Here is an 18,912-nt window from a genome sequence, read left to right as displayed (position 1 = left end):
ATTTCTTGTGTACGACCTTCGCACTTCTCACGTGTTAGAGACCCCCTCCAAATGGCAGATGGAAGTGGCTTTTTATCTCTTATCGGCGGGCGATTAGTTGTTATTGGCCTTTCACTACATCAGTGTTATTTCCAGAAAATGTGACAGAGTCTGAAAGGCAAAAAGAATGAACTGGCTACTTATCAAAAGATAAATGGTTATCGGCATGAGCATCTTTTTCAAGGTTAGTGTGACGCGAAGATCGCTACGTGACCTTCACAGTGTTCCTTCAAGAAAGTATCTAGGATTTGTGCTGAGGCTGGGTAGAGGGGGGGAGGGGATGGTGGACACTCAAATTGCTTCGTGGGGAAGGGGAGAGACGGAGGAAACGAAGAACACTTCCTTACAAAATAAAAGTTCAAATCTACTGAATAACTCTGTTTATTCATCACCAAACAGGTAATGCTACCAGTTTTATCATACATAGGCCTATCTAATGCTTACAATATACCGAACCATTTCGTAGTTGATGGGGAATAAAATCATCACCGTATCACCCAGTTCAAGAATGCCTGAATGGAGTAACTATATTTTCTTTTACATTATAGACATTATTTTAAAATATTGTTACACTCCTAAATATTTCTGCGGGTTTGTACATCATTTGTAGTTGGAGGGATAATAAGCTCCAGCAAACTTCATAAATCTAAAAAAAAGTTTATATTTTATATGTCGAAACCTTCTTCAAATTACACGTTGAAAATTTCTGTGTGGTATTTCATGTTTTTCGTTGGCATGAGGATAAGCGTGTTTTGCTACTGATTTGTTATACTTCTGTTTCCATCCTGATAAAGTGTCTCAACGAACACGACGTGGTATGGATTCGACTAATGTCTGAAGTAATGCTGGATGGAATTGACGCCATGAATCCTGCAGGGTTGTCCATAAATCCAGAAGAGTACGAGGGGGTGGAGATCTCTTCTGAACAGCACGTTGCAAAGGCATCCAGATACCCTCAATAATGTTCATGTCTGGGTAGTTTGGTGGCCAGCGGAAGTGTTCAAACTCAGAAGAGAGTTCCTGGAGCCACTCTGTAGCATTTCTGGACGTGTGGGGTGTCGCATTGTCCTGTTGGAATCGCCCAAGACCGTCGGAATGCATGCACAATGGACGTGAATAGATGCAGATAATCAGACAGGATCTTTTGTACGTGTCACCTGTCAGAGTCGTACCGAGACGTATCAGGGACCCCATATCACTCCAACTGCACACGCCCCATACCATTACAGAGCCTCCACCATCTTGAACAGTCTCCTGCTGACATGCAGGGTCCATGGATTTATGATGTTGTGTCCGTACCCGTACACGTCCATCCACTCGATGCAATTTGAAACGAGACTCGTCCGACCAGGCAACATGTTTCCAGTCATCAACAGTCCAATGTCGATGTTGACGGGCCCAGGAGAGGCGTAAAGCTTCCTGTCGTGCAGTTATCAAGGGTACACGACTGCGCTTTCGGCTCCGAAAGCCCATATCGATGATATTTCGTTGAATGGTTCACACGATGGCCCAGCGTTGAAATTTACAATAATTTCGGAAGGGTTGCACTTCTGTCACGTTGAACGATTCTCTTTAGTCGTCGTTGGTCTCGTTCTTGCATGATCTTTTTTCGGTCGCAGCGATGTCGGAGATTTGATGTTTCACCAGATTCCTGATGTTCACGGTACACTCGTGAAACGGTCGTACGGGAAAATCCCCATTTCATCGATACATCGGAGATGCTGTGTCCCATCGCTCGTGTGCCGGCTATAACACGACCTTCAAACTCACTTAAATCTTGATAACCTGTCATTGTAGCAGCAGTTGCCGATCTAACAACTGCGCCTGACACTTGTTGTCTTATATAGGCGTTGCCGACCGCAGCACCGTATTCTGCCTGTTTCTCTTTATTTGAATACGTATGCCTATACCAGTTCCTATGGCGCTTCAGCAGTGTGTAATCGGGAGGGGGGGGGGGGGGAGGTTAGGTTTGTAGGATACATCTGTGCCAGCTTATTAAAATGTTTCTGACTGCGAAAGCATAATACTGACCATTGACCATTTATTTTTCAAATACACTATCTGATCAAAAATATCCGGTCATCTCTATTTAATACGGAATTGACCGACAGATGTCACGAGAGGCAGATTCGCCACTATAAAACGACGCAGGGAGTATTGAGTATTGTGCTGGAAAAGGAAGCACTGCAGACACAACAAAAAAGCAGGGGTATGAATATTTCTATTGTAGACTCTGTTGCACAGCTGAGTTAGTGCTCCACCAACACCAGCGGTGAATTTCTCCTGAAGAAGATTCCCAGTGTTTGTTATCAGTAGCGAAGCAGTAACAGCGAAAGGGGTCGTTCGGGAGAAATCTATGACTTCGAACGTGGCCTACTCATTAGATATCACTTGAATAACAAATCCATCAGGGGCACTTCAGTTCTTCTAACGCTGACAGAGTCGACTTTTGGTGATGTGATTCTGAAGTGTAAACGCGAAGGGACAATAACAGCTGATCCAAAACCAGGCAGATCTCACGTACTAACGGACAGGGACCGTCGAGTCCTGAGGAGGGTGGTTGAAAAAGATCGTATGAATTCAGCGGAGGAAATCACTCGTGAGTTCCAAAGTGCTGCCAGCAGTTCTGCTAACACAATGACTGTGCCAAGTAATGGAGTACAGTTTTCGAGCATCTTCTCATACGCCACACATTTCTGTAGTCAGTGCTAAGTGTCACTTTAGGTGGTGTAAAGAACGGCGGCACTGGACAGCGGATGAGTGGAAGCAAGTGACCTGGACTGATGAAACATGCTATACCCTGTGGCAGTCCGACTGAAAGGTCTGGGTTTGGCGAATGAGCTTACGTTAGGGGGAGCGTTTTTCGTGGTTAGGGAATGGCCCGTTATTGCGCTGAATATAACGCTAAATACGGAAAGATATAAACACATTCTACAGTAGTGTGTACTGCATACTGTAAAGGAACAGTTTGGTGACTTGTGACTATTGCATCAGCACGACAACCATACAAGTAGCATCTGTGAAGCAATGGTTTGTGTATAATAGGATTCCTAGCATTTACCGACATGCTCAGAATACTGACCTGAACCCAATGGAACACGTTTGAGATGAGTTACAACGTGGACTTCTCTCCACACCCCAGCGTTCAATACACTACCTTCTCTGGTTTCGGCTCTTGAGGAAGGATGGCCTGCCATTCCTTCACAGACATTCAAATACCTCACCGAAAGTGCCCGCAGCAGATTTCAAGCCGTTATAAAGGCGAAGGGTAAACACACCCCTTATTAATGTCCACCAATAGTTGTCCAGATATGTTTGAATAGATAGTGCATGTGTCAAGTGATTTTAATCGCGAAAGGGGTAACTGAGAAAGCAGAGTTCGTATGGGATTTGTACATACTACTGTCACGCTGGTTACATTGTGTTACGTAAGAGTACTTTCTTTAATCATATTTTATTTTGTTTTTACATTGGCTGGTAACACAAAAAGAAACAATGCAAACTGAAGATAAAAGGATGTCACAAGGATTCTAGAACCCAGAGCAGTCCCGTATTTTCAGTTGCACGGAGAATAGCGGAGAACGGCGAAAAGCGAGGGGCGTTTGAAAAGTCTGTGCAAAGTTCGAGAGATAGCACCACTGGTGCGTATCGAGGTCATGTTTAATTAGTAGCATCTTTGGAAAGAACGTACACCAAGTTTCAGCCATATTGGTCTATTTCTTTGTGTTTGGCATTCATGTGAATCAAGGAAGTCGGGTGATTGTCAAAAAATCGACGAAGAAGAATTTCGTGTGGTGATTAAACATTACTTTATGAAAGCTAAAACGCCTCAGAAGACTAAAGAGAAGCTTGACAAACATTATGGTGACTCTGCACCTTCGATTAGAACAGTTTATAAGTGGTTTCAAAATTTTTGGAGTGACCACATGGGCACAAGTGATGCTGAACGCTCTGGACGCTCTGCGGTGGTTCTGACTCCAGAAATCATTGATAAAATCCATGATATGGTGATGGATGACAGAAGAGATAAGGTGTGTGAGATTGCTAGTGCTGTGGGCATCTCAAATGAACGGGTACATAATATTTTGCATAAACATTTGGATATGAGAAGGCTATCTGCAAGATGGGTTCCGCAATTGCTCACGGTTGACCAAAAACGAAATCGTGTGAAGTGTTGCAAGGATGGTTTGCAACTGTTCAGGAAGAATCCACAGGACTTTAAGCGTCGTTTCGTCACTGTGGATGAAACATGGATACATTACTATACTCCTGAGCCCAAAGAACAATCTACACAGTGGGTTACCAAGGGAGAATGTTCATCAAAAAAGGTGAAGACCATTTCTTCGGCCAGAAAGGTTATCGCGACTGGGATTCGCAAGGGATCATCCTCATCGATTACTACAGGTGCATATTATTCATCGTTATTGGACCGTTTGAAAACCAAGGTGCAAGAAAAACTCCGGCAATTGGACCATAAAAAAGTCCTTTTCCATCACGACAATGCACCAGCACACATCTCAGCAGTTGTGGTCGCGAAATTAATGGAAATATGATTCCAACTCGTTTCACATCCCCCATATTCTCTAGACTTTGCTCCATCTGACTACTATTTGTTCTGCAATTTGAAGAAATGGCTGGCGGGATAAAGATTTTATTCAAATGAGGAGGTGATTGCGGCAACTAATAGCTATTTTGCAGACTTGGACAATTCCTATTGTTCAGAAGGGATCAACAACTTAGAACAGTGTTGGACAAAGTGTATAAGTCTAAAAGGAGACTATGTCGAAAACCAAAAAAGGTTTACAAGAAGCATGTAAGTAGTTTTTATTTTTGCATGCACTTTTCAAACGCCCCTGGTAGTTGTGGGGTATTACGTGACAAATGACTCTGAGTACACTTGCTACTAGTCAATGTCCATACCATGTTCCGGCTGCCTTCAAGTTGATCCTGAATTGATACGACACTGTGTGGCTTGGCAGGATGCGACTTGGTTTGCGAAGACCATTTTTTTCTGTGTTTATGAGGAGGAGGGGAGGGAGATGGCTGCTGCCTTTCGTGGGGTACACCCTCGTATGCATTAGGAAATACTGACACAACAAAGGCGTGCAGAGTCTCGTGGTGATTACATTACCAAAATCAGTGAAGCTTCCTTGCATTTCCAAGAATACTTACATGAAGTAGCTATCCTCCGTTCTCCAGTAATTTTAGAGATATAGAGTCCATTCTTTGCAATATTCGACATAATAAACTGCGTTCCGGCGTAACGACAAGCGCCGGTACGAAGATGAAGAACGATACAACAGAGAGGGATGTGAGACGACGTCAGCCAACAGCATGCTGACTAGCCCGGCCGCACTAGAAGAGGAGCACTAGTAGACCCGGACTAGAAGAGCAGCGCTAGAAGCCAGGCACTAGAAGAGAGGCACTAGAAGACGAACTAGAAGAGCCACACTAGAAGAGTCGTGACTTATGAACTTGTGGAATTAGCTTACATGAAAATTGTATCTATCGAAGAACACTGATTGTTCGCATGTAGCCAATTGATTGCGACCCACCTTGTACATACGCAAGTTAGATATTGTCAATTCAAATACTGAAATAAACTCTATTAACATATTTTGCTTGTATTTTGTCTAGCTATTCGAGAAAGCAGCTTCCTGGGCTCCCTATATTGCACAAGTGGGCAGGATCTCACAAACTGTATGTTGCACTTTGCTGTGTTCTTCATTGCTGGATACTCATGTTAAACATTTTAATTTTCACCAACCATATTAATATCAACACTGCCTATGTTCGACGTCAACGTACAATAACCGTTCACAGACAGTAAACGGCAACACCAGCATTGGGGGGCTATATGAAGTACGTCGGGGACAGGGGGGTGGGGGACACGGAAAACAGTGTAGTCGTTGTCGTAATGTAGAACTGGAGCGACTTATCTGACGTCCAAATGGGCACGATCGTTGATTTTGGGGCTAACAGTCCAAGAATTTCCGAAACGGCTTACTTTGTAAACTGTTCACGTGTCGCCACGGTTAAATTATACCGTTCATGGCAAAATGGTGCTATCCAAAACCAGCACTGAGGCAACTCTGGTGCTCCACGGGCCATAGATGACATGGGTGAACGACGGCTGTGGAGATGTACACGGGCGAATAGGCGAGCAACTGTTCAGCAACTGATCGCCCAGATGAACCAAGGGGTTATCAACAGTGTGTCCTCACTACCATTCAGCGAACTTTGCTGTGGGTGGATCTCTGCGGCAGGCGCCTGGTTCATGCACCCACACTGACTGTTGTTCATCGACGACGAAGGCTGGAATTTGCATGCCAATTCGCAACTAGACGTCTGTTGTGTGGCGACAGGCGGCTTTTTCAGGTGAATCACGTTTTATACTCCATCGGCCTTAGAAGTCTGAAAGCAAACAACCTCTAACATCGCCGGATGGGTCCAGGCTGGAGAAGGTAGAGTTGTGGCCTGGGGAATGTTTTCGTGGCATTCCCTGGACCGTCTCGTCATTTTGGAAGACGCAACGGATCAACAGAAGTATGTATCTATGCTTAGGGACCATGTCCCCACCTACATAAAGTTTATTTTTCTTCGGCACGATGGCATCTGCCAACAGGACAATGCAACGTGTCTCACAGCTTGTTGTGTAGGTGCCTGATTCGAAAAGCTCCAGGATGGGTTTATCGTGCTCACCTGGCAACCAAACTCCTCGGATTTAAATCCAGTCAGTGGAACCACATTGATCGTGCTGTTCGTGTCATGGGGTTGGGTTCTTTGGGGGAGGAGATCACATAGCGAAGTCATACGTCTCATCGGATTAGGGAAGGATGGGGAAGGAAGTCGGCCGTGCCCTTTCAAAGGGACGATCTCGGCATTTGCCTAGAGCGATTTAGGGAAATCACGGAAAACCTAAATCAGGATGGCTCGATGCTAGATTGAACCGTCGTCCTCCCGAATGCGAGTCCAGTGTGCTACCCACTGCGCCACCTCGCTCGGTCTTCGCGTCGTGGATACCTATTCGAGAAATCTCGTGCAACTGGACAAAGCACTGGAGTCGGAATGGCTCTACAACCCTGTCGGTACCTTCCGACACCTCATTGACTCACTCCCTGCATATCGCCCAACAGTCCGCTCTGCAAGAGGTGGTTATTCAGGGTTTTGACAGGTGGTCACATTAATGTGAGTGGACGGTGTGTTATAAGTCGGCTAGTTGGATTAACTGAAGGACTGTCAACCACTGTGAGATGAGAGACTTAATGCTGGGTAGAACTTTAGTATATCGACAATGTAAAAAGACAGTGTTGTATAACATCGTAGACCAGGAGGTGCAGAAAGATTTTAGGATCGTATACATGTTTAATGTAGACTACTGTGCTTAGTGCAGGTGCTATGGATGTTGATTGTTGCTGTTTATTGTGAAGGGACTGGAAGAGTCAGATATGAACTCTTGGAACTTCGATTTGTGAGATCTTTTTTGCCATAGTCTGCTGTTAGTGTATCCACTGCAAATTCTACAGTCATTTCCAGCTATTTCTATAAAATTAGCATGTTTTGGTACACCTGGCTTATTAGAACACTAAACGCGTACTACTGAACAGTCCGTTCATCTGAAGGCTCTTCTGTAATCCTACGCCACCTGCTAACGCTCCAACGAGGTCACGTAAGGCATATCCAGATAGATCTCGACACTGGAAGATTAAATAATTTATTCCCAGAAACATTCCAGATTAATTGGAAACTCGCTCCTCCAAAAATTCCTATTCTTGTGTTTTTCTGTATGGTCCAAAACATATATTTTATTTGAAGCGAGCCAACAACTTCAATTAACTTGAATTCTAAAATTTTTCTTTGTACATTTAGTGCTAATAAAAACAAGGAGATCTACGTGATTGACGCCAACAAACATCAGAATCTTTGGAGGAAGTAAGAAACATTAGTGATTAGCGCCTCGTCGACATCGAGGTCATTAGGGACAGAGCCCAGGATCGGATTATTGAAGGATGGGGAAGAAAATCCGCCGTGTCATTTCAAAGTATCCATCCCGCCATTTGCCTTAAGCGCTTTAGGAAAGTCACGATAAGCCTAAATCAAGATGGGCGGATGGGGATTTGAATAGTCGTCCTCCCGAATGCGAGTCCAGTCCGCTACCTCTCCCGGTAAAAAAGTTTTTGCATAAAATGGTTCAAATGGCTCTGAGCACTATGGGACTTAACATCTGTGGTCATCAGTCCCCTAGAACTTAGAACTACTTAAACCTAACTAACCTAAGGACATCACACACATCCATGCCCGAGGCAGGATTCGAACCTGCGACCGTAGCAGCAATACGGTTCCGCGAGACCACCGCGGCCGGCTTTGCATAAAGGAACCTAGCAAGGTTTCGCAACCAAAGATTAAGAACTGGCCGTAGCCCCTTCACAGAATCATCCCGGATTTCCTCTACATCTGCTTCTACAACCACACTCCGAAAACCACTCCGAAGTGCGTAGTAGAGGCTACTTACCATTGTACCACGGAGTTCCTTTCCGTTCCCACTGCGTGTGGAGCAGGGAAAAATTATTGCATAAATGACTCTGTGCGTTCTGTAATTAATGTAATCTTGTCTTAGCGGTCCCTGATGGATCGACATTAGTGTGCTGTACTATAGATTCCTCACTTAGTATTTATTCTTATACACTCCTGGAAATGGAAAAAAGAACACATTGACACCGGTGTGTCAGACCCACCATACTTGCTCCGGACACTGCGAGAGGGCTGTACAAGCAATGATCACACGCACGGCACAGCGGAAACACCAGGAACCGCGGTGTTGGCCGTCGAATGGCGCTAGCTGCGCAGCATTTGTGCACCGCCGCCGTCAGTGTCAGCCAGTTTGCCGTGGCATACGGAGCTCCATCGCAGTCTTTAACACTGGTAGCATGCCGCGACAGCGTGGACGTGAACCGTATGTGCAGTTGACGGACTTTGAGCGAGGGCGTATAGTGGGCATGCGGGAGGCCGGGTGGACGTACCGCCGAATTGCTCAACACGTGGGGCGTGAGGTCTCCACAGTACATCGATGTTGTCGCCAGTGGTCGGCGGAAGGTGCACGTGCCCGTCGACCTGGGACCGGACCGCAGCGACGCACGGATGCACGCCAAGACCGTAGGATCCTACGCAGTGCCGTAGGGGACCGCACCGCCACTTCCCAGCAAATTAGGGACACTGTTGCTCATGGGGTATCGGCGAGGACCATTCGCAACCGTCTCCATGAAGCTGGGCTACGGTCCCGCACACCGTTAGGCCGTCTTCCGCTCACGCCCCAACATCGTGCAGCCCGCCTCCAGTGTTGTCGCGACAGGCGTGAATGGAGGGACGAATGGAGACGTGTCGTCTTCAGCGATGAGAGTCGCTTCTGCCTTGGTGCCAATGATGGTCGTATGCGTGTTTGGCGCCGTGCAGGTGAGCGCCACAATCAGGACTGCATACGACCGAGGCACACAGGGCCAACACCCGGCATCATGGTGTGGGGAGCGATCTCCTACACTGGCCGTACACCACTGGTGATCGTCGAGGGGACACTGAATAGTGCACGGTACATCCAAACCGTCATCGAACCCATCGTTCTACCATTCCTAGACCGGCAAGGGAACTTGCTGTTCCAACAGGACAATGCACGTCCGCATGTATCCCGTGCCACCCAACGTGCTCTAGAAGGTGTAAGTCAACTACCCTGGCCAGCAAGATCTCCGGATCTGTCCCCCATTGAGCATGTTTGGGACTGGATGAAGCGTCGTCTCACGCGGTCTGCACGTCCAGCACGAACGCTGGTCCAACTGAGGCGCCAGGTGGAAATGGCATGGCAAGCCGTCCCACAGGACTACATCCAGCATCTCTACGATCGTCTCCATGGGAGAATAGCAGCCTGCATTGCTGCGAAAGGTGGATATACACTGTACTAGTGCCGACATTGTGCATGCTCTGTTGCCTGTGTCTATGTGCCTGTGGTTCTGTCAGTGTGATCATGTGATGTATCTGACCCCAGGAATGTGTCAATAAAGTTTCCCCTTCCTGGGACAATGAATTCACGGTGTTCTTATTTCAATTTCCAGGAGTGTAACTTTGTTAGTAGCCTTCAAGCGTCTACCAGTACAAGTTTTCCGGATATCCCTGAAACTCGCCGTGAATCACACAAAGCCATGATCATTCGTGCTGAACTTCTTTTTAAGCGTTCAGTATCCCCTGTTACTCCATTTGGCATGTATCTCACACAGTTCAGCAGTATTCTATGATGGGTCATACGAGTGTTTTGTAAGTAATCCCCTTTGTAGACCGCATTTTCCCAGTATCCTACCAAAAAACCGAAGTCTGTCACCTGCTTTACCTACGTCCTAGCCTATGTAATACACTGTCTAATCACATTAATGTAACTACCTATCAAAAGCCAGAAGAAACATCTTTTACAGCGCGAGAGGTGCAGGAAAAAGAGTCAATGAGGTTCAGAAAGGTACCGAGGATGATGTGGACTCATGCCGACTCCATAGCTGTACTACGTTACTCGGTTGATGATCGCCGGCCGGAGTGGCCGAGCGGCTCTAGGCGCTTCAGTCTGGAACCGCGTGACCGCTACGGTCGCAGGTTCAAATCCTGCCTCGGGCATGGATGTGTGTGATGTCCTTAGGTTAGTTAGGTTTAAATAGTTCTAAGTTCTAGGGGACTGATGACCTCAGATGTTAAGTCCCATAGTGTTCAGAGCCATCTGAGCCATCGGTTGATAATCCATAGCGAAAACAGCCCAGAAGAGGTGGCCCCACAGATTCTCGATCGGATTTAAATCCATGGAGCTTGGTGGGCACTGAAGTACGGTAAACTAGTCCTGGAGCTGTTTGAACCACGCACATACACTGTGAGCTGTGTGACTCGTTGCATAGTCCTGCTGCTAGATGCCGTCGTGCCGAGGAAAAACAAAGTGCATGTATGTGTGGACATGGTCCTCAAGAATAGATGCGTAGTTGTTTTGATCCACTGTGCCTTCCGGAATGACGAGATTACCCAGGGAATAACTCCAAAACATTTCCCAGATAAGAACGCTCCCTCCCGGTTGCAGGATGTTTGCTCCCAGAGGTTTCGCTCCGTACACGCCAACGGCCCTCTGTCCGATGGAGCATAAAACGTGAGTCATCTGGAAAGGCCACCTGTCGCCACTCAAAAAGTCTACCAGTTGCGGTACTGGCGTGCAATTTCCGCCTTCGTCGCCGATGAACAGTAGGCAGGAATCAGGCACCTGATGCAGAGGCCCTTACGCAGCCAACGTTCGCTGAACACATGTTGAGGACATACTGTTGGTAGCCCCTTGGTCCATCTGGGCGATCAGCTGCTCAACAGTTGCACATCTGTTCACCCGTACAAATCTCCGCAGCCGTCGTTCACCCATGTCATCTGTGGCCCATGGTGCAGCACAGCTACCACGGCACTCGTTTTTGATAGTGCCATTTTGCCTTGCACGGTATACTTTAACCACGGCGACAGTGCTGTCACCTGTCGTTTGCGAGTAGTTACTGCAGGTGGTCACATTAATGTGGTTGGATCGCGTAATTCCATGTAATAAACCTACAAATTGCTACAACCAGGTGTTTTTTATGAGTTGACTGATTCCAGTTGTGATTCATTAATTATGTAAACATTGTATACCAGGTTTTTGTGTTTTTTGAAGTGTGTAGTTTTACATTCTGAACATCTAAACCAATATTTGCACCACTCTGAAATCTTATCAAAATCTAACTGGATAGAGCCTTCTTGAGAAATACCTGTTCCATTATACACACATAAAAATAGTTTTGCTTCACCTCGATTCAGAGAGTTCCGGAGCCTGTAAAGAAAATTGGAATAGAGATCAACATAAACATCATTTCCGCCCTTTTTTATTGCCCATGAAAACCACACATTGCATGTCGTACCAACATGCAGCGAGACCTTCAGAGGTGGTGGCCCAGACTGCTGTACACACCAGTACCTCTAATAACCAGTAGCACGTCCTCTTGCATTGATGCATGCCTGTATTCGTCGTGGCATACTATCCACAAGTTCATCAAGGCACTGTTGGTCCAGATTGTCCCACTCCTCAACGGCGATTGGGTGTAGATCCCTCAGAGTGGTTGGTGGGTCACGTCGTCCATAAACAGTCCTTTTCAATCCATCCCAGGCATGTTCGATAGGGTTCATGTCTGGAGAACATGCTGGCCACTCTAGTCGAGCGATGTCGTTATCCTGAAGGAAGTCATTCACACGATGTGCACGATGGGGGCGCGAATTGTCGTCCATGAAGACGAATACCTCGCCAATATGATGCCGATATGGTTGCACTGTCGGTCGGAGGATGGTATTCGCGTATCGTACAGCCGTTACGACGTCTTCCATGGGCATCAGTGGCGTACGTCGGCCCCACATAATGCCACCCCAAAACAGCAGGGAACCTCCACCTTGCTGCACTCGCTGGACTGTGCGTCTAAGGCGTTCAGCCTGACCGAGTGGCCTGCAAACACGTCTCCGACGATTGTCTGGCTGAAGAAACTCGTGGTTGCAAAGATGGACCTCGCCATGGACGTCGGGAGTGAAGTTGCTCATCATGCAGCCTACTGTGCACAGTTTGAGTCGTAACACGACGTCCTGTGGCTGCACGAAAAGCATTATTCAACATGGTGGCGTTGCTGTCAGGGTTCCTCTGAGCCATAATCCGTAGGAATCGGTCATCCATTGCAGTAGTAGGCCTTGGGCGACCTGAGCGGGGCATGTCATCGATGGTTCCTGTCTCTCTGTATCTCCTCCATGTCAGAACAACATCGCTTTGGTTCACTCTGAGACGACTGGACACTTCCCTTATTCAGAGCCCTTCCTGGCACAAAGTAAAAATTAGGACGCGATCGAACCACGGTATTGGCCACCTAGGCATGGTTGAACTACAGACAACACGAGCCGTGGACCTCTTTCCTGATGGAATGTTTGGAACTGATGGCTGTCGGACCCCCACCTCCTAATAGGTGCTGCTCATGCATGGTTATTTACATCTTTGGGCGGGTAGTTACTTCTCTGAACAGTCAAAGGGACTGTCTCTGTTATATAATATGCACAGTCAACGTCTATCTTCAGCAGTTCTGGGAACTGTGGTGATGCAAAACTTTATTTGATGTGTGTAGCTAACTGCATTATCTGCAAAAAAATCTAAGGTCACTATTATTATTGTCTTGAATGTTTTTAATATAAAGCATGAACAGTAAGGGTTCTAACACACCTCCATGGGTCGTACGTGAAAATGCTTCTACATCTGTTGATAACACTTCATTCAAGATAACATGGTGCGTCTTCCCCAACAAGAAATAACCAACACAGTAAGAAATTTCGCTTGACACCCCATACGATTACACTTTAGATATAAGCGTAGGTGTGGTACTGAGTCGAGTGCTTGTCTGAAATCAAAACATACTGCATCTACCCGACTACCTTGATCGACGTATCCAAGATGTGAAAAGTGCTGGTTGGATTTCACATGACCGAAGTTTGCGGAATTCATGCTAGTTGGATGCTAGTTGGCACGGAGAAGGTCATTCAAGTTGAGATACCTCGTTGCATACTCCAGAATAGAAACAGAACTATGGAGGTGAACTTCAAACGACACTAACTTTCATTCTGAACCGGATAGTGGTTATTTTAGTCTTCCAGGTCACCTCTTTGTGAGGTGAATAAAATCACGTTATTTGTATTCAGAAAAGTTATTACAGTTAATTGAATGTTAATAATTACAGTTTAGTGTCCAAAACAATGCCAAAACAACCAACTCTCGTGATTATAACGAAAATTTTATTATGTAGTGGAAACTGCTTTGACACTGTGGTGTACCACCCCAGATGCCTCATTTTGTTGAATGTTTTTTACAAAAATAATGATCTGGGTTCGAGTAACTTTTTATCGGTTTTACTCGGTTACGAAGTGAACATTTCCACTGGCCGTGTGGCCATTTTAAAACATGCGACTCAGTAGAATATTACTGGTTCTATCCTCACTACTTCTGTCTGATGGACAGACTCAGTAACGAGGGACAATAAATACGTGTACAAAAAGAGTAATTGTCAACTATGTGGATACAGAGGTCGGTAAGCTAACACATTTTGTGCCTTCCCATTCACCGAGTCTTATGAAATAATATTCTGGTTAGCTCCTCGCTTAGGCAAATGTATTCTTTTCACAAAAGAAAGTAATTACGTGTAGGATTCACATACGTGCATCACGCAGGCATCTCTGTAAGCAACTGGAAAGATTAACCACAGCCTCACTTAATGAATTTTGTATCAACAATCAATCAGAATCTGAGAGTATTCACAAGCACAACGCTAGATGGTTAATGAGAGTATTCACAAGCACAACGCTAGATGGTTAATGACGTGCATTGTCCTTCAATGATTCTGACTTTGGCACAGAAAGGGGTGAAATATGCAACTATAAATAAAACTCTCCATCATTCTACCCATGAGTAGATAGAAATCAAATATAGATTAAATATGTTTCTCTTTAACAACTCCTTCTAAACTATAAACAAATTTTTGAGTTTTAATAATTAGTCAGTTTTTACAGAAAGAACTGTAAATAGCCAGCATGTAGCATCATAACGTTTATCGTGATATGATCTTTGGAACAAGTAACTAATTAACCATCTGTTGAACAATTAGAAATAGACTTGCAAGGGCGGACTAATAAAACTCTAGCGACAATTGCAAATAATTTTGTGCTGTTATTCTTTGAGTTTGCACTTGCGAATCAAAATATTTGTTGAAAAACGTCATTGTTTCATTGTTGTGATAAAAAGTAGTGTTATAGGCAACAGCGAAATTCTGCTACCTCTGCATCTATTTTCCGTGGGTCTATAAATCACTCTAACACGCGAATGAAGGGATTCATTTCAATTTAATGAATGCTATGTTTCACTATACCCTGCACTAAAATGAGAATTCCTTTCCCGTATGAAGTATAGTAAGATTATATCGTTATATGCGTTTTCCTGGACGGTTAATAGTCTAGTGTTTACTCAGATCCTTCCTTCTTGAAATTTTGTAAGCTCCGCTAGTTATTTGGCGCTTTCTTGCAATAACTATCAGTCCGGGTTATTTAACATTTCATGGGTTAATGGAATCTGTGGCCATTTGAGACTTTATAGTTTGTATATGGACGAAGAAGCTGTGTGTTTAGCCCGATTACGATTTGACATACGTGATCAGTGTTACAGAATAAATTGAGCTATTGTTTTATAAGGACATATGGAAGAACACACTGTATTGATTTATCATTTAACCTGCTTTTGCCTCGCAAATCCATCATCAGACAGTTGATCGAGTATGGACTGCTAAGCGCAAAGCCGCTGGACAAGATAGACTGTAAAACGTCCATAGTTAGTATTTTTGCTCGCCCTTGTCGAAATCTACGAAGCAATGGCAGAAGAATGCACTAACATACTTCAAAAACAACATCTGTAGAAAAACTGCAGCTTTGCTCAGAGGCACCTAATAGGTGTCACCTAATTCACTTCTCTAGCTTGCGTGCCCACAGTTGTACTTGCTTCGTATTGCGCGCTGCGGTGAGTGTGTACGCGTATGTCTGTAGTGAAGTGTCGTGTTTGTGTTGTTTATGACGATGAGAGAACGGAGAGGGTGAAACCCAGTGACAACACGTAGCCTTCTAATCTTGAATAGCCAAGATTTAACGTACACACCCGACAGACGCATCATTCGACAGGGTAACATGCCCCACTCCTGCGGAGAGTTTTCGAGTTGGAGCACAATTTGGTGATTAGAAACTCTACTGCCCTTTCCTGAAAAATACGGGCGACAAAAATTTACCGCACCGTCTACCTCCGAGTCGAGTGCTATAGCGAAAGCGCGCGCTAGTGAACTCAGCTAAGATACGTAGTGTGACCACTTACTATTACTCCCACATACGTATAGGGCATGAGTAATTCCTGTTCTGTTCTTTACCCTTCAGTCAAAGGCTAGTACACTTACATATTCCTCAAAAAGAGCTCGCTGTACCGTTTCCTATTTGAGAACAAGATGCCAGTCTTTGTATAAGATTTGAAGCGTAACAAGGTATGGCTTTATTTCCATTTTCTGTAGATAATATCATTCGGTCTAACGTAAAAGGTTCAATAAGGAACAAAAGAAATATTTCACGGAATCATAGATCCACTCTTATTCAGAAGGAAACTTTAATCCTTATTAAGTCAGCAGAAATCCCTGTTCAGATTACTGCTTATCCAGTGCTTCGATAAGCTGCGCCACAATAGGATGAATGAAACCACTATTCGTCGATTGCAGTTATCATTGAACGCACTCGCCACAGACGTTTCTGTATAAATTGAGCATCGGATGTGCTGAGACACAACCGAAGCGAAACTTTTCAAATATCCCAATTAGCAAAAGGTAAAAATTACGTCTTCAAAACAAAAGCAGTTAGCTCAAAATAGTTCCTGATGGTCTCCGTGAAATAGGTACGTGGTAGCGTTTACAGTCCTGTGCGATATGATTTTAAATTTGTGCCCTCCCTCTTAGGAAAGGTGATCAAGTGATCATCCTCAAGTCACATATTACGTTAAATCGATTTTAAGGACGATTTGACGCAAATGAACCTACCTTAAACACAATGTAATGTTAATCCATGACTTCAAGATTCTTATTTGACCGAAACTGGTTATCCAGAAACTAATATTCATTACAACAGAGTTCGGTGATTCCATGACGACATTCTGCTGATGAAGTAACAGCTCTGATCCCAGCTAAGATGAAGTACGTTATTACATTGAGGGAATACAGTGGAAGATTGATTAGATAATCAGAGTAGGGGTCTGGCAAAAATGTAATACAAGTAAATGGTAATAATAATAACAATAATCAACATCTCTGTCATTTCACTATTCAGTTCTGTATTGTACTGTTCTTTCTTTATTCCCTTTCTGGAAAACTTTACACTAAATCTCTGCAATGGATAATTCCAGCCGGCTGGAGTGGCCGTGCGGTTCTAGGCGCTACAGTTTGGAACAAGCGACCGCTACGGTCGCAGGTTCGAATCCTGCCTCGGGCATGGATGTGTGTGATGTCCTTAGGTTAGTTAGGTTTAATTAGTTCTAAGTTCTCGGCGACTGATGACCTCAGAAGTTAAGTCGCATAGTGCTCAGAGCCATTTGAACCATTTGATAATACCAACTTGTTGTCCTGTTTCTGAGGTCAACGTCTCACTTGCAATGGGGGATGCTGTCTCGATTTTTCGGGCAAACAAATGGGAAGATTCGGTACATAAATGGAAACCAAAATGGTCGTCATGGTCCTATTATCAGCTGATAGTGTGTGTAAAGTTACATCAAGGAATAATGTGTGCATAGTGTGTGCAGTTAAGAGAACTGAGATATAAATGAACAGTTTAACACTAGATTTTTTTATTATTAAATAACTTGTTTGCAAAACAGTATTTTACGCTACGTATAAAACAGAATGTGGTTGTAATGTTTTAAACAGACTGGCCTTGTATTCTGGAGTATGGAGGCTCCAGTCTCCATCCACCCATTCCGATTTAAGTATTCTGTGGTTTCCCTAAATTACTTCAGATGAGCTGCGGGATGCTTACTACTCTGTGGCCACGGTCGATTACCTGTCCCATCCTTATCAATCTGGACCTATAGGTGTGTGAATGCCTGTCTATACAGTGTGTAACAGGTATAAGTCCAGATATATTTATTTGTTAATATGTTCACACATCAGTGATTTGGTTGTTTTTATTGTGTCGAATAGTCTTCCCATAAATATGTCATAAACTTTACGACCTGATGTTTTCTACATGGTAATACTGCACCACCAAGTGGACTACATTCGTCAGTGTAGACTGAATGTTTTGCATCAATGTTAACACACGTCAGCACCTGACCAGCTGCCCAAAGGAAAATAAGAATTAAAGGCATGCTCTTGCCACATATTCTTGGAGGTACTACCCAACCTAAAAACATATGACTAGTAATAACTACAACTATTAGTCTGCAAATGACGTAAATACTGATGTAATGTTCTTCAGTACACCGTCCTCAGCTACCATTAGAAACATCTACACTTATACCCGTTACATCCTGTATAAGTTATGTACTTTGTGTTCCTAAACTGTAATACCACATGTCCAGTGAAAGTGATCCACGGTTGAGTAAAACTACTACTGACACTACTACTAGTTCTACTACTACTACTACTACTACTCTTGCTACTACATAGGCGGACGTTGTGGCCAAGCGGTTCTAGGCGCTTCAGTCCCGAACCGCGCTGCTGCTACGGTCGCAAGTTCGAATCCTGCCTGGGGCATGGATGTGTGTGATGTCCTTAGGTTAGTTAGGTTTAAGTAGTTCTGAGTCTAGGGAACTGATAAAGAAAGAGAGCCCAGTACTCACGTGTTTGGCGACCGGCAGAGACGCAAGCAGTCGTCCGTGTGTGTTACTCTAGCAGAAGACGTGCTTCTTGTAACAGGCGCGTCCTCCACGAGATAAGGTAGACCTAATGCGGCCACTGGACTCCCCCACATGGGCACTCCACTTGCAACGTTAACTGGCAGGTGTTATCGAGATATCAGTTGGAGTACTTTCGAAGGAAGGAAGAAGGGCAGATTACAGTTTAATGTCCCACCGACATCATAACTGGGGCATCTCCCGAAAAGGACGAGGAGGGGGGAGCGTAGTTAGCTTCAAAAATGGTACAAATGGCTCTGAGCACTATGGGACTCAACTGCTGTGGTTATCAGTCCCCTAGAACTTAGAACTACTTAAACCTAACTAACCTAAGGACATCACACACACCCATGCCCGAGGCGGGA

The 18,912-nt window shown here is 44.8% G+C and overlaps 1 protein-coding gene across 1 annotated transcript in view; it reads right to left on the bottom strand.

Annotated features, from left to right (window-relative positions):
* Positions 1 to 18,622, bottom strand: part of LOC126259507 (cytochrome P450 4C1-like) — a 108,710-nt gene extending 90,088 nt beyond the window's left edge. The window contains exon 1 of the mRNA XM_049956356.1: positions 18,494 to 18,622. The gene's annotated coding sequence lies outside the window, so the exon portion shown is untranslated. The remainder of the gene's footprint in view (positions 1 to 18,493) is intronic.
* Between the last annotated feature and the right edge of the window lie 290 nt (positions 18,623 to 18,912).

The sequence above is a fragment of the Schistocerca nitens genome, chromosome 5, assembly GCF_023898315.1.
Source record: "Schistocerca nitens isolate TAMUIC-IGC-003100 chromosome 5, iqSchNite1.1, whole genome shotgun sequence".
NCBI classification, from domain to species: domain Eukaryota; kingdom Metazoa; phylum Arthropoda; class Insecta; order Orthoptera; family Acrididae; genus Schistocerca; species Schistocerca nitens.
The sequence above is the reverse complement of the archived record's forward strand: the minus strand, read 5'-3'. Positions and strand labels throughout refer to the sequence as shown.